The 17,085-nt window shown below is 38.5% G+C and overlaps 1 protein-coding gene across 2 annotated transcripts in view; it reads left to right on the forward strand.

Annotated features, from left to right (window-relative positions):
* SLC10A7 (solute carrier family 10 member 7) overlaps window positions 1–17,085 on the forward strand; it is a 305,313-nt gene that overhangs the window by 180,863 nt on the left and 107,365 nt on the right. The gene's annotated exons all lie outside the window — the stretch shown is intronic.

Below are 17,085 nucleotides of genomic sequence, written 5' to 3' on the forward strand. Positions count from 1 at the left end.
CTGTTTTTCTCACTTAAGAATTCTTTGATAGGATCCTCATTTGTTATTGACTTTCACTTTTGTTGTTGTCCATTGTTTGCCTGAAGCCATTGTGTGAATATTTGTTTATATGCGAATATCTGTAATTGGTAAGGAAGAGTGAATAGAAGAGCCTAAAGTAGTAAATAAAGAGAAGTCCAAATGTTGGATGAAGTGATGAATTCTCTGGTCAACTATCCCAATGAAGGAGCAGAAACTTTCATTTATGAAGGCTCTGACAATTTGTATTTTAAATGATCCTTTTTAATGAGATTGTAGAAAAGAGATTTCATATTTCATTACACGGAAAGCATTACAAATCGTTTTAAAATAGAACTGGTATTCAGTGTCTCCATTTAAAAGGAATGCATAAACAATTAGGGTTTTGTTGACCTGTATTATGTAATACATTAGTAAGCAGACACATATGACTAATTAAGTTTAAATTTTAATTAATCAAAAAATTAAATAAAATTCAAAATTTAGTTCCTTCTGCCCTAGCCACCTTTCAAGTGCTTACTTAATATGTACATGTGGTCAGGGGCCATTGTGCTGAACACTGTAGATCATAGAACATTTCACTGTGGAAAGTTCTGTTTGACAACTCTGCAGGACAATAATTTTTGTTTGTTTCATTGTTTTGGTTTTTATATACTGTTTAAAAACATTCCTTTATGGATGCAGAGACTATAGTTGTTAGAGAAATTCATATGAGAATTTTGGTGTAATCTGCTACAATAACTAACAGCCTCACAGATCTATCATGCAGTATTCCAGTAACTTGAGTACTAAAGAAAGTGTCTTATAGATGAGTGAAACTGTGTGTTTTTAGTATGACTAACAAAAAATTTTGAAAAGCCTTGCTTGTACATTGGGCAGAGAAGAAAATACCTGAATTGGAGCTAAATGTATCTTTGCCCAAAGTGAGTTTATAACCCAAGACCATTTTCAACCCTGGAAACTCAGGAGCATTTTTGTCTCTGTGATAAAGGAAAAGGCAAGACCAAGAAAACCTGAAGATAAGTGGGGATTTTATCATCTGCCAAGGTCATGACTAGCAAATAAATGGTGGAGCCACAATTTGAACATAGGGGTCTGACTCCAGAATCCATACTCTTCTATTTTTTCAAGTGAAGGCAAGCATATGCTGTGGGAAGATCATTCAAAGAGAGGCACTGTGGTGAACAACTCTAACAATTTAATAAATGCCCATTGAAGAGAAGATACTGCAGAAATGGATAAGAGCTGACAGTATCTTCAAGGAACTAATAGCAGATCTTACAATCTTCCTGATGATCTGTTTAGAAAGGCTATTTGAGAAAAGAACATGATGTCTGTTTGGTGGTTTATTTTGAAGTTTTGTGATGAATTACATTCCTCACTGGACAAATAACAAATCACAAAATATTTTTTCTACTTTTTTAAAATTTATTTGACAAGTAGAGTTATAGACAGAGAGAGAGAGAGAGAGAGAGAGACAAAAAGAATGGTCTGCCTTCTGTTGGTTCACTCCCCAAGTGGCCAATCCGAAGCCAGGAGCAGGTGCTTCTTCCTGGTCTCCCATGCTGGTGCAGGGGCCCAAGCACTTGGGCCATCCTCTGCTGCCCTCCTGGGCCACAGCAGAGAGCTGGACTGGAAGAGGAGCAACCAGGACTAGAACCGACGCCCATATGGGATGCCGGCACCGCAGGCAGAGGATTAACCAAATGAGCCATGGTGCCAGCCCCTTTTCTACTTTTTGTTAACTAATATTTTTTAATACCTACCAAAAGTCAAACACTGTGGGTGGGGCCATCAACAGCAAGATAGATCGTTCTGCTCCCCCATGGAGTTTGCATTTAATGGAGAAGACAATTAAACAAGTGTTAAAATAAAATGTGATAAATGCTTTTAGGAGAAGATTGGAAATCATGAGAGTGCTTGTTGGAGACTTTAACCCATTCTAGGAATCTTAAGAAGTGCTAATGCTGGAAAGATAAAGTGACAGTTAGGACAAAGGGATGTAGAGAGTAGACAGTAGAACGGAACCATGTTCCATGCAGAGGAAACAGTATGCACAGAGGTCGAACACAGAGAATATGTTCAAGGAACTTAAGAGTGAGTAAGCTGGGTGGCCTCATCAATTCCATAGAGTTGTAAAGTCCTGAGCACTGAAAATCTACTACCAGGCTCCAAATCCCACCTTATGCCTTCCTTGCTAAATGCCCTTGAGAAAGTCAGCTTCAGTGACTCCATTTAAAAAGAAACATAGGACCTCTTTTTTGTATTGTCTGAATATTAAAGGAGTTATGCTCACAAGGTACCAAGGAAAGAGTAAGTGCCATAGACTACTCAGCTATTGTTAACCAAGAGGGGTCACCCTGACAGCATGGGACACATGGACTGGAGCAGGACTCCGAGGTGCGGAGTTGAATTAGAAGGCTGATCCAATGACTGGAGGGAAAAAGAACACTGTCTTCGAGTAAGACTGTTGCATTGGTAATGAAGAGAAGCAAATATATATTAGAAAGTTATTTAAGAGCTAGTCCTCAGTGAGTGAGTACATGTAGCTGGTGAGAGAGGATTGAAGGGTGGCTCTTAGGTTTCTCATGTTGGATCATTGAGTGAGTACAGAATCACAGAGTAGAAGTCCAAATCCAGCCATGTAATGTACATTTTTGGACATGAAGGAGCTATCCCTGGGTAGTCAATGAGAGAGTGGAACCAGAAACACAACTTCCTGACCAGCATCGTTTTACCAAGGCATACAAACTCCAACAGCAGATACTATGTCTAAGAAAATCAAATTATAAGAGAAGAACATCTTTGTGTGCATTGCCGTAGGGCAGTCAATGCATATTCAATAATGGGAAGTCTTCTGATTCTCTAAAACTATGTCATATCTATAATAAACTTAGCTAATAAATCAGGCGTGTCTCAAATACTCACTAGGAAGATTGTTCATTTTAAAAAAGAGACATGATATATGTACTGACTTCTCAAATGAATCTTCATAATCAAGCCAAGTATAACTGATTTATTGAATGATCTATTGGGTGCAAGCAGACAGCAGTGTTACTGTCACTCATTAGCATCCCATTACACTTGCTCCGGGAGTTCTTTCCTTCCCCTTTTGGATAAAATTTCAGAATGAACCCATAGTTTTTTGGTCATTTTCAGGTATTAAAAAAAAATCCAATCCACTAGAATAAAACATACAAGGACATGTGAAGCCAAATAAACTAGAGCTCTATATAGAAAGATTGAACAGTTGGACTTTATTAAAATTAAAAATGTCTTTTTTATCAAAAGCTACTGTTAACAGAATAAAAGGCAAGCCACAGAGTCTGAGAAGATATTTAGAATATACACATCCTCTGTCTTTAGCCAGCACAGGACTTGTACCCCAAGCACATAAGTAGCTCATAAAAATCAATAATTGGTGAAATAATAAAAAAAAAAAAACGGGCAGAGATTTGAATAGACAATTCATGCAAGATGACCTGGATGGAGTTCAGGCTCCTGGTTTTAGCCCAGCCCAGTTCCAGCCACTGTGGCCATTTATGGAGTGATCCAATGAAGGGACAGTCTCTCTCTCTCTCTCTCTCTCTCTCTCTCTCTTTCTCCATCTCCCTTTCCCTTTCCCTTTCCCTTTCTCTTTCCGTCTCCCTCGCCCTCTGTAACTCTGTCTTTCAAATAAATAAATCTTCTAAAAAAGGACTGTCAATGCTAAGTATAAACATGTATGTCTTGAAACTGGAATTCTCATACATTATTGGTGAGAATGAGTGGCAAATGGTTCAAGTACTTTGGGGTCCTGCTTGGCAATATCTACTAATACTAAACATGTACCCACCCTATACCTTAATTCTGCTGTTTGGCATGCACCCAATAAAATGAATGCGTGTGTCCACCAAAAGACACATTCAGAAATGTTCATAAAAGCTTTGTTTTATGTAAACCAATATGGAAAAAAATGTGAATGTCAACCAGCATGCTCAATAAATTGTATTCATGTGCTAGAATACAAATATGAATGACAAAGATGAGCTATTGTCCGCCACAATAAACAAAGTTGGCTCTAAAAGTCATAGCACTGGGTAAGGAAGCCAGAAAGAGTACAAACATGTGATTTCATGAATATGAAGTCCAAGATAAGAAAAATTAACCTGTGATGACAAAAGTCAGGGTAGTGGTACTTTTAGGAGTTAGTACTATGATATAGCAGGTTAAGCCACTTCCTGTGATGCTAGGATTTGAGTCCCAGCTGCTGCACTTCCAATCCAGCTCCCTGCTAATGCACGTGGGATGGCAGCAGAAGATGGCTTAAGGGCTTGGGTTCCTGTTACTGACGTAACAGATCTGAATGGAGTCCCAGTCTCCTGGCTTCAGCCTGGCCCAGACCTGACTGTGGTGGCCATTTGGGGAGTGAACCAGCAGATGGAAAACCTCTCTCATTATTTCTCTTTTTCTCTTTTTTGTTGCGTTCTCTCCTTCCCTCCATCACTCTGCCTTTCAAATAACTAAAAAAAAATATTTAAAAAAAGAATGGTGGTACCTTTGGCACAGAGTAATCCTGACAGAATATGAGGGATCTTTCTGGAGTACTGGGAGTGTTTTCATCCTTGGATCTGGGAAAGAGTTACTCAGGCATTTAATATGTATATAATATTATATATGTACAATATATACTGTTATATGTAAAATGTATACTGTTATATTCACTAAATAAGAATGCTATCAGTCTAATGTCAAAACTTCAGTCTCTTATCCAATTGATAACTTTTTCCCCTTTCTTGCCCTCTCACATCAACTCCCAATCAAATCTGTAGTAGAACAAAGGAGAATTATGATAAGTTTCTCTTGGTTTGCCCCATTTTTTAAGCCACTTGTACCTTCTAAGATCAAGTACAAAAGGGAAGAAGCGATTAGGAAGAATGAGAAAAGTCTCATGTGTATTGAGTTGCAATCTGGCTTTGATGCCCTCTGAGTGTAGCACTTCTCCAAAAGCTACCTCTTTCTACTATGGGCATACTTCTGTATGTTTCTGAGTGAGTTTTGTTCTTAGGAGCATCCTAACACAATAGAGGACCTGGGCAATGATCCTCATAGAAATCTAGTCACAGATCTTGGCTCCTTGTGTTCTACCTTTTTAGATGGTTCTCTCTCTCTCTCTCTCTCTCTCTCTCTCTCTCTCTCAATAAAAATTGGTTATCTATTTGAAAAATAGAGTTACAGAGAAAGGGTGAGAGACAGAGATCATCCATTTGTTGGTTTATTCCCCAAATGACTGCAATGGCCAGGGCTGGGACAGGCCAAAACCAGGAGTTTTGAACTCCATCTGGGTCTCCTATGTGGGTTCAGAGGCCCAAGCAGTTGGGTGATCTTCCTCTGCTCTACCAGGCCCATGAGTGGGAAGCTGGATTAGAAGTGCAGTAGCCAGGACTTGAACTAGCACTCTGATATGGGATGCCAGCATTGCAGGCTGGGGCTTAACCCACTGTACCACAAAGAGAGCCCCTCTAGATGGAGTCTTGTTTGAGATGATTCAAGTCCACTTCTGTTTTTTTGGGTACTTGACCCATAGGCCAGCTGATCCATATTTGCCTATCCAGAGGGAGAACTCAAGCTTGCTCCTCTTACAGCCCTTTTCTCCTTCCATCTCAGCTTCAAGCTTGTCCAGCAGAGTACCAGGCTCCACTCCCTGGAATTCTCTTTCTCTCTTTCCCAGTTCTCTGGGATCAAGTTCTTCAAGTGGTTTTATGCAGTTTGCCTCTCTTACCACCACATTGGACAGGGGTTTTAGATATCCAGATATCCATGGTTCAATGACAACTCTCATCAAAGAAACTGCTTCTGCCAATCTTCCTGCCTTTCACATTGGGATTGAAAGTGGATAATGGGCTTAGGGTAGAGGTGGTTATTGTTTTAACCTAGAGGACAAAGGAGTGGCTCCTGCCAAGAAAAAGAAGTAATCACTTTACCTGCTCCACCATCTCTGCCAATGATTTGAGGCTTTTTTTTTTTTTAATGAAAATGAGCTTCTGGATTCTTAAATATCTTATACCTGCTTTTTTCTGTAAGTGCTCCCCTTCAAAAATATTTCAGGTAGAAAATGAAGATTGGGAAATAAAAATTTCTTATGCAAACAAACACATACACATTCCCGTGCACAAAGACCTTCTGGTTGGCTGAAAATAATTCCATGTTTCTGCTTCTTTATCTGAAGACAGTAAATAAATATTACCTGCTTTAGATCATTGCCATGAGAATAAAGTAGAAATGAATTGTACACAGACATAGATGTGTGCATGTGTACACAGACATGCACATACACACGTATGTGACTCAGAACAAAGTAAGTGTGCAGTATGAGTGTGTTCCTGTCTTCTTTCTTCCCTGGGTGATGTTGACCTCTCATTCCCTTTCTTTGAATGAAGCAGAATTTTTAATTACAAGCTTTGGGAGAGCAGAGAAGGATAGTGCTGTAGGATTCATTGTAAAGATAGCTTTTGTCTTGCAAATATACCATTTGGAAACTTTCAGCTAAGATGTGCTACTGTTTAAATTAAGCCAGATGTGATGAAATTAGCACAGACCTAGGGTTTTAAAGTCCCAGATTTAAACCCCAGCTCCACAGCTTCTGACCATTCAATCAGCCAATTGATTGAAGGCCTACTTTGTGGCAGTCACTGTTGTAAATACTCAGAGTGGTAGGGATGGGAGGGTGGGGGGAAGAGACAAATAAGACCCCTGGTTGAACTTAGCTGGGGCTAGAGTTGGAAGGATGGTGGAAGAAACAGACAGTGAGCAAATAGGTCAGTGTAATGTCAAGGGGTGATAAGTTTTGTGGACTAAAATAAAGGTAAAGCAATAGACAGCAGTAGGGGATGGAAGATTTAGGAGTGTTTGTGTGTGTGTGTGTGTGTGTGTCCACATGTGTGGCTGTTGTAGAGAAGGCCTTATAAGAGACTTGAATAAAGTGAGGGAAGATCTTGGGAAGGAAGGTAAAGGAGAGGAGTATTTAAGATTTCAGAAACCAAACAATGTGTTTGAAAAAGGAGGAGGTCAAATGTTTTTTAAGAGATAGAATAGCATGAGGAACTCTCAATAGCCATGTGACCCCATGACAAGTTATTTACCTTTTGGAGCAATAGTTGATGATATATTTCTGAGGATTAAGTGAGATAATTGGTGTGAAGCACCTTTCACATAGAAGATTTTTTTGACATTTCATGTGTTTAAAACAACTTTAAAACTCATAGTAAAGATTTTTAAGTGGTTGCAAGTCAGTTTTCATTGAATTTGCTGAATGTTTAGTTAACCATATATCTAAACCAGATACAGAAGTCAATAGAGTATCCATGGTGTAAAAATTGTAGCTTTAATAACAAGTGGTTAATGTGATGTGCCATGGGTCTAATTGCCATGTGTTTAAATATGTTAGAAATCTTTATACTCAAACTAGCAAAAAATAATTTGTTAAAAAAGTTGAAAAAATCAAATATTTCAGCATTCACTGGGGTCTGTTTTGCTAAATTACATTTTCAGTGAATGATCAGCAAATTATGCCCATATTAAATCTAAGAAATAAGAGAATTGATTTGTTTCTCATCTGTTTCAGGCATTTCCTAATGTCTTAGCATTGATTTTTAAACATGCCTCCAATTTTACAGAATTTGGCTGAATAATGTAGCATACCTGTATAATAATGACAAAAATTACAGAATTTGGCTGAATAATGTAGCATACCTGTATAATAATGACAAAATGCGACTGTTCAACACTCTTTAAAGTAATATAAAATTACTGTATCTTTGGCTACTTCACAATATTTACATGTCAACTAAATTATTTTATAAAAATGCAGCATTAAAAATTCTACCCGGAGAGTGTTGCAGAATGAGAATATACATTCAAGAACCTGTGGTTCAGGAAAATTTACATAAATTTAAATGATAAGTTTTTATGTGTTATAGTTTCTTCCAGGAGAAATCTGTATGCTTTTTGAAAGTGTAACTCTTAGATGTTTAAAAGCTTGTCAAATACCTTACAGGAAAGGAAATAAAGTCATTTTACTTAAAGTAAATCATTTTTCCAAATTTTCTCAAGCACATTCATGTAGGAATGAGAACAAGAGTTCTTTTTCATGTTTTAAATACAGAACACACCAGCTGCTACCCCTGCTATCCACCAGAGAAAGGGGGAATAACGAAATTTCTGCAGCAATGTGTAGAACTAAATTTATTGAAATCCCAGTGAAAGCTTTGGCTGTGTTTGGTATAATGGGGAAAATTTCATAAGATATCTGAGATTGCATTTTCTTCATGTTAATCTTCATGGTCCTTGTGCTCCCAGGTCAGTTTGTAAACATGCTTCATTCATTTAGAATGAAAACTCACACCTCAGAAGCCAACCAGACTTGGTAATTGCAAGGCATTTTATTTCAAATATCGTGACTACTCCTTGTTGTAAACACTGAAACCATTGAATTTGGTTCAGAGAGGTTGGAGCCTGGTGACCCCCATTAGGTATTTTTCCCCAAATATATAAAGAATGAATTTGTATTCTGAAGTGTGCGGTTTTGATGAGTTAATGCCAGCCGGTCTTGTGTCTGTTTCCAAGGCTTTTACCTAGTTATGGTTCTGCTTTCATTTCAAGTGCTTTTGGAAGATTCATTTTCCATTTACTAGGAGACGCCCGTTTTTGTGCTGAGAATTGCTTCTGTTTTCTCTCGCAAATCTCCCTCTTTCACCTATCCTGTGTTTTCTGAAAGGAGACACAACCAAATGTTTTTGTTCCGCTTAAGAAATCCGTGACAGGCCCATGACACCGGCTACTGCTGTAGCTGTACATTTCTATACATAATTGATGACTTGGGGCCAAGCACACAGCATCGGCACACGAGCAACATAGATTAGCATACAGTGACGGGTTTTAGGTCTTTTGAATTTTCCGTTTCTGAATAGAAGTAACTCATTGCTAAATAACAAAATTTCCAGAAGTCGTGAGTTTACTATAGGAAGAAATGTTCTTCTAAGAACAAAGCGTCTGCCTGCAGTAGGTTTGGACAGTCTGAAGAGCTTCATCTTATCCTATCCCCCGTGCCAGCTGTGTCTCACCCTAGCAGCCCTGTAGTGTTTGGTTTTGTTGATATTTTAGTGGTAATATTTTTAAAAAAAGTTTTAGCATTGGGAAAGTTAAATTCCAAATAGAACTTATTGAGATGTTCTTTAACCTAAGAGCCCTTTCTGTTTCTTTGTATTACTTGGTAAGCAGGCCAATAGATGTACCTGGGTGCCTTTCCCTGGGGACTGTGTGAGAGGGCTAAGTCATGTGTGGGATTTGTTATGTCCCATTCCCTGTCTTTGTTTCCCCGAAAACCAGAAGCCATTTCCATTCCCACACCCCATTCCCCTTGACCATTCTTAATCCTTTCCACCCCTACCCTTGGTTGATTGGCCATTCATACCTATCATCCAGGGCTCATTTCAGATGTCACCCCTTTCAGACTCCCTCACTCAGGTGGATGTACAAGGCAGCCTCTCTTTAACCCTACTACCATCTGGGCTCTGCCCTTCTCTTGGCCACAGTTAGTTTGGAAGATCTTTTAGGGTAGAAACCAGGCCTCCTTTATCATTGTTTCCCCCTACAGCTAGCAAAGGAGAACCCATCATTCCACAAGAGTGCATGTTCAGGCAGTCCATGATGACCAAAGGAAGCTGCTCTCTGCGAGTAGGAGAGAGCATAGCCAGTTAAGGCCATGCACCAGGGCCCTGTGACCAGTGCAGAGAGACAGAAGGAGAATGAGAAGAAATGGAAATGGAGAGGTAAGCAGGAGCAGATCAGATAAATGTTGTAGACCATGACTAGAGTTTTGGTCTCTAAGGACTGGTGGAATGCAGTGAAGGCCTGCATTTCAGTGTGGAGCGTGGGTTGGAGTCTAGTGGAGTATTATAAGAGGTAAGAGAAGGTGGAGTGAATGGGGATCTGTAACTCAGTATTATTAACTCAATCAAACGAAGTAAAATTTCCTTATCTTCCTCATATGAGAACTGTGGCTTTTCTAATCCTCACTTCTTTCTTTGACCACTAAAAGAATATAATAGGAGTTCTAAAATTAAAAAGAGAGAGAGAGAGAGAAAGATGGAGTAAAACAACTTCACCCTAGACCTAGCAGTAGTCCCAGGCTACATTTGGAAAGCAGAACACTTGCCAGTGCACTGTCCTACTCCCCTCTGTCGTCCCTCCTCGACCGGGGTTGCTCCACCTGGGCCACTGTTGAGCTGTCTGCATCAGATTAGCTAGGCCCACCTTGCCTGTACAAGCACCTCGTGTGTCAAGATCCGCTTCCAAGCACATCTCCTCCAGAAAGAAGTCTTAGGTTCACACCGTCTCTAGAGCAAAGCACACTTAGATGTGAGCTGCTTACCACAAGGATGGTGTTCTCCAACTTTTGGGACCACGTCACCCTCTTAAAATTTGCTGATGACCACAGAGGGCTTTTATTTATAGAAATTGTGCCTATCTGTATTAATCGAATTTGGAATTTAAGCCAAGAAAATGTTAATTAATTTTTAAAGTGATAAACCCCATGATATGCAAACATACACATTTTTATGAAAAATAACTGTGGTTCCCAACACACACACACAACACTAGTGAAAAAGTACCATTGTTTTACATTTCATAAATCCCTTTAGTATCTGTCTTATTGCAAGACAGGTGGAGTCTCCTATCTGCTTATGTATTAAGTCCAGTTCATTTCACATACCACACAGCCTCTGGGAAGCTCCGCTGTGCAGTTGTGGAAGGATGAGACTGAAAAAGGCAAGGAATCTGTTAGCATGACTGTGAACATAGTTTTTATCTCACTGACTCACAAAAAGGGGCTTCCGGGCCGCTGGGTCCCTGGACCACACTCTGGGAGCTTCCACTCTACAGGAAGGCAGACAGTTCTACACGAAGCTTGTTGAGCTGGCTGCTGTCCTGTGAGATGGCGTTTCAGGTGGTCTCACCAAGCCGGCTGAAAGAACGCACACAGCTTGACTCTGATGTCTCTCTGCTGTTCCCCACTGCTTCCAGGTATCTTTATTTTGAACCTCTTAAATCCTCTGAAAATTCCGCTTGATTTTTAGTGTTGGTGGAGATGCCCATGAGTATTTAGACCCTATTTGAAATTCTGGAAGAGTGGCATTTGTGCCTTGGGTGCTGAGGCTCACCGCCCTTTGGGAGTGCATCATGATCCCCACATGCCTCCCTGGGAGCGTCAGGTCCCTCAGCAGGCCTTGACACAGCCTCGCCTACGACAGCGGCTTCACGGTGTTTACCTTCCAAGAGCCGGTTTGTGAGGTATGGCTAAAGCAGTGAAAGGCTCGTTCATCTCCCTGGGCTCCCAGTTCAGTAATGACGAGGTTTTACTCTTGCTTCTGATGTGACACACACGTACTTTCTAAAGGCAGCTGAAAATGTTTGGGATATTGCATGGTTTACAAATGAGCTTGGCCTCTCTCCCGGATGAACTTTACCAACAGTCCCTTGTCAAGGTCTGTGGCATTGGTCAAAATTCCATTTCCACTCTTCTTTCTCAAACCTTTTGCATGTAAAATTAAGTTCCACCATCACTATTAGTGGGAATAAATTCTACCTTTTTTTCACTTATGTCAATAATATGTTTCTATCCATTCAATATTAAAAACTTCATTTTTTTTTTTTTTCTGTCCAAGATCTAAAGAGTACCTGCAGGGAGGGAGAGACCATGCCAATGGATAGCACCAGACTCTGTGCCTTCCTTTGAGCTGGTAGCTCGTTGTGGACAGTTATGCTCTCCACCTCAGTAATATCTGGTGTTTAGGGAGGAATGTAGGTAGCGACACAGTATCCTAGAGGGGGCTCCTGAAAAATCATATATACTCCTTCATTGGAACTGAAATTCCTGGGTTACCTTTGAGAAGTGTCACTCAACAGATAAAAGGTTAGGAACATGTTGGGCTTGGTCAGAGGTCACAAATGAATGTCCCACAAGCCACATGCAGACCACAGATGTGCTTCCTTGGCTTGCATAATAGGGTTTGAGTGTGGGTGTGTGTGTTCATCTGAATTTGAATTCACATACTGTATTCTGTGTTTCCTATTACCCCTGCTCCCCATTATCTCACGTGTGGCCCAATTCATAAATTTACCTTGCCATTCTGGTCACTTTCAGTGAATTAACAGCTCTACAACAAGCAGTCACATTTTGGGGAAATAGAAAATCGAACCCCAAAAGATGATAATATATACTTGACATAAGAAAATCACCCAGATAAGATATAATGACCAACTTTAAAAAAATTCCTACACATGAGAAAAAAAACTTTAAAAGTAAATGAAAAATTATGATTGATTGAAAAGCATGCCTCAAAAATAGCTACTATATAAGGATGTTTTTAGGTATCTTAACAATAACTCTTAGCAACTCATAGTAATTATCTTCCTGATAGAGGTCATCCATCAAAACTTTGCATTTCTATTAGATTACTTTTACTATTTATGTGACATTGGTTTATCTCTAAAAATATTTAATGTACATTTAAATATATAGAAAAAACCATGCAACTAATTTATCAAGTACAGAACTTTGCAGTGTTGATTTATCTGGAAGGTCCCACAGCACCACCTAGTGCTCATTTTTATTTCTCATATTTTTGTACATTTAAAATCAATGATGATCATAGTTAATAATCATGGAACTGAAGTAAATATATGGTCTAGGCGATATTATAAGTAGCAGTCGCTTCTCAGCCTTCTGGCTAAGTGCAATATTATAAATAGGGTGATATAAATTAATTATTTTGTGTGTAATTAATTTTAAGAACTCTAAACAATGATGATTATATAACAGAACTTTAATAAAAATTGCTTAAAACTACTGTTTCTAATTCACAGCCAAAGACACTCTTTAAAATATTATTACATTGTGTGTAATCTAATAGAGATATTGGTAAATTTTTTGTTCAAATCAGATGCTGATTGCTTTTATTTTTTGTCTGCTGTTCTAAATTAGAGGACATTTCCAGTCTTCCTCTTAAAGTCTATGAATTCTGAGTCTGCATAGAATATACAAACTAACACCATATGCCACAGCTTTCATGAATTTCAGAGAAAGTTATTTAATGTCTTTTAAAACTAGAATTGAGAGGTACTTATATATGGATAAATACATGAAAAAATAAAATAATCAAATAAAAGAATGAAGTACACTTACATGTTCTTTTATGGACAAAGCTTCAAGAACTATAATGATGTGTGAAAAGACAAAGGTATGCGAAACACTATGCATAGTATGGATTGTCTTAGTAAAACTATATAAATCTGAATAGCTTACGAAGGCTAGACGTATAGTGAGTGAGTAGAGGAATGGATGGGTACTGGTATGTTATTTTCTATTAAGAGTCTGTTACTGTCTCTGGTTTGAGTGGGATGCCAGAAAGTTTCACTTCTCATTTCGTACTTTTTTAAATACAACCCAAGCTTTTTCTAATGAGAGTCATGTGTTACTTTATTTAGTTCAACATGGGTTACTTGGGATATTAAGATTATGAACCATTTCAATTTTCCTGGTAAAATTTCTCTGAACTAAACACAGACTAATTTTTTAATTGAAAAAAGAAGCTAGGGTTCTGAAGCAAGGTAAGCATCTGTCTTATAGGCATAGCTTTTAAGAAGGCTTTATGACACATTATTTTTATATTTTAGAGCATGTAGTGTCCAAGAAGGCACAAAATTTCATCAGATTTGTCACACAATATCCTTGACTGCTAGAGTAGTATCGAACACATACTAAAAACTCCGTAGATAAGTGCTGAATGAGTGAATGAATGATAATATATTGCATTGTTTCCATCTAGCGTATAGAATGCTAGGTGGTAATGGGACACATTATAGTGGAGTTTCACTCTCTTTGTATATATGCATATATAAATATATATGTGTCACACTCTTATGTGATATCATTAGAGTATGACACTGATAAGAACTAGTTCAAGGTTTATAAAAATATCAAAAGCAGTCAATCATACTTTTGAATATCTGTGTATGGCTATGGCTATTTTGGTTGGTTGCGTATCTTTTTAATAAAATGCCTTATGTATTCACATTAACCAAATTTAGAATTGACATAAAATTTAATCAAAATTATTACTAAAGAACCATCCTCAGATCATGTTCCTTTTATGTTTCAGTTACTGATAATTCTATCATAGCAACCTCGTGATTGCTACTTTTAAAGTTCCTGCAATTACACTCATATTAATCACAGAATGCTAATTACTCGTTAAATATACTCAATTCCTAATTACTTATTTAAAATTCCAGGACATTTTACAGTTGCTTGTTAGTGAAAATCCAATCATAGGCATAAACGGTGCTGTTTTATTTTAAACATACTGTGGTTCTTATGGATGTGGTGAGAATAGACTTTTTTTTTTTTTTTTTAACTGTCAATGTGTGTAGAAGTTGCCCTCTACTGGGGAAGTGGAAAAATTATGTTGACATAGATTTTCAATTTTCTTAAAGTCTCTTAGTTAAACTCATTGATGTGACTTACCAGATAATTGCTTCTTGTTCTCGGGAACTGTTAAGTTTCAAAGATCTTGAAGTGCTTAGCTTAACTGAGTTCATTTAAAAATAAATATCTGATATGAATATACCTGCAGCCACTTCTGGTTGAAAATATTGGCTATTCCTTCTTGAAAATTCCTTAGTAATAATATCCAGTAGTTACAGTCCAGAAGTAATTGTGCTGGGATGAATCTTTCCTGAAATTTTAAGGGAGATTAACTGTGTAATATTATGCAACCCCAAATGAGTCAGTGTTGCCTGCAATGATTTACCATCAGAATTTTCAAGGTAAAAATCTAAGCACTTTAAACAACTTTTTTGCCAGCTCATTTGTATTTTCCTGAGTCTTCGGGTGAAATTTGATTACCCTAAAGTGATTTACTTGTGTTATTTGCTGTTAAACTTTGGATACCAAAAACCCCACGATCATAAAAGAGCAAAATCCATTCACCAGTTCTTACAAACTGATGAGACAGTTTCTTCCTGGTTCCATCACTGCTTTTCCGTCTGCCTCCAGGAGCTCTGTCAGGCTTTGGGTAGCACTGGTCAGGTTCAGAGTCCTGGAGCATTTCCAAGTTGTGCAGACTCCATACGATAGCGTTATTTTTTTCTGTCTACCAGTACTTAATAAAAATAAACATGCTATAAAGAAGAAACCTATTTAGAGTTGGCATTGATGGTTGGGAGTATTAGGGAAGAGAGAGACTCCCCAAGTCAGCCCACATGCCTAAATCCTACTGTCCCTCTGCCCTAAGGATGGGGATGAGGGAGAATGTGTGCACTGATGATGCTCATGTGAGGTGCAAACCTTTCTTAGGACCAACGGTTAATCCACCTCCTTCTGCCAACTGACACCTTTCTGAGTCACATAGTTCAGGGCCAATTTTCTAAATTCTAGGAATGGTTCTGGCTAAGGAATATTGTGAAGACCAGAGTAAATCAGACCCTTGATATATGAGACAAGGCAAGTGGAGTGCAGCTGTCTCTATTCATTTTGTCCACGTTATACCCAGTATTGATCGTCACAGCTAGATCTAGCGGTGGTGTGTGCTGTCATCGGCACGCATCCAGAGGGAAAAGACAAACAGGGCCAAGCCATTCATTTCAGTGTAGGTAGGGTCTTGTGTTGTTTTTTGTCTGTTTATGCTCAAGTTCTCTTATAACTCTAAACAAGAGTTTTGAATGAACCATTATTTTGAATGTCTTACTTAAAAGAAAATCAATTTTTAAGGATTCTAGAAGTTTATTTTGACATCCAAAGGCCTGCATTAAAAGCCCCTTTCCGAAGTGTTCCTCGGATCACTTTTCTGCCTCCTTTGTCTATAATCCTCATTGACCCCTTTACTACCCCTCTCCTCCATCTTCCATGTCTCTGCCTTGGTTTTGCAAAATTTTACAAAAATGTTCCTTCATAGCCTTGTTGGCAACTCATGGGCCTTTTTTTCAGGGGGAAAGGTTACCTGTTTCAAGAGTTGATTTCCTTCCAAAAACCCTTGTCTGATCTGTTCTAATTTCATTTTCTATGTCTCTTTTGCCTTTTGTGTGAGATAAACAATATAGTGCTAGTGTGTGGGTCTTGTATATGTGGGCTTTGCTGTGCTCAATGGATGGTAGGAAGCAGTATACACTGAACAGGAGACAGCTAGGCAGTGGCCTTGGGACATGCTGGTGCTGAGCCCGGTTTGTCCACTCATTCCCAGCCCTTTGGTGTCAGACACTGCCTCAGCTTCATGATCTACAATGTAAGGGAGCAAATTATCCCAGAGTCCCTGCAGCTAGACTTCTTTGCTTTTCCTAAATTCTCAAATAACTGTTAACCACTGTATAAACACATCATGGTAGAGATAAGGGATTCTGGAGCCAGACTGCCTCGCTTACAACTCATTCTGCAACATACTGCTTGAGGATTCTATAAAGTTCTGCGTCTGTGCCCCTCAGTTTCTTGCTCTGTAAAATGGGAGACACAGTGGCCACCTTTCTCATAGGTTTGTCGAGAGGACTGAATGAATTACTTCTTACAAAGGGGCATGGAATGGTTTCTGATGCATCTCCAGTAAGCATTCAATAAATGTTAGTCTTATTATTAAAAACAGAAGAATTATAAAGCATTTCATAATATGTATTTCTTACCAAATGGACACAAATATTCATTCATTCATTTGATCATTGGTTCAGCAAAAAAATTTATTGAGTGCCTACTGTGTGCCAGGTACTGTTCTGTTATAGACATCAATGAACAGGATGGTAGATATATGCTAAGTCTTCTAAGCCAGTGGGAATAAATATTTGGCATTACTCTGGTGACATCAGAAAGTAATCTGGTACATTATATCATATATCACCATTGGCAGGCTATATATGTAATTTGGGGCCCTGTTTTCCATTTAGATTATATATTTTGTATCGATTTCCTACATTTCACTTCCTTGAATACGTTTATCTTTTAAATATCCAGTATTCTCTTTTGCACTTTTTTTTTTTTTCCTA

This window comes from Lepus europaeus, chromosome 8, assembly GCF_033115175.1.
Source record: "Lepus europaeus isolate LE1 chromosome 8, mLepTim1.pri, whole genome shotgun sequence".
Taxonomy (NCBI): domain Eukaryota; kingdom Metazoa; phylum Chordata; class Mammalia; order Lagomorpha; family Leporidae; genus Lepus; species Lepus europaeus.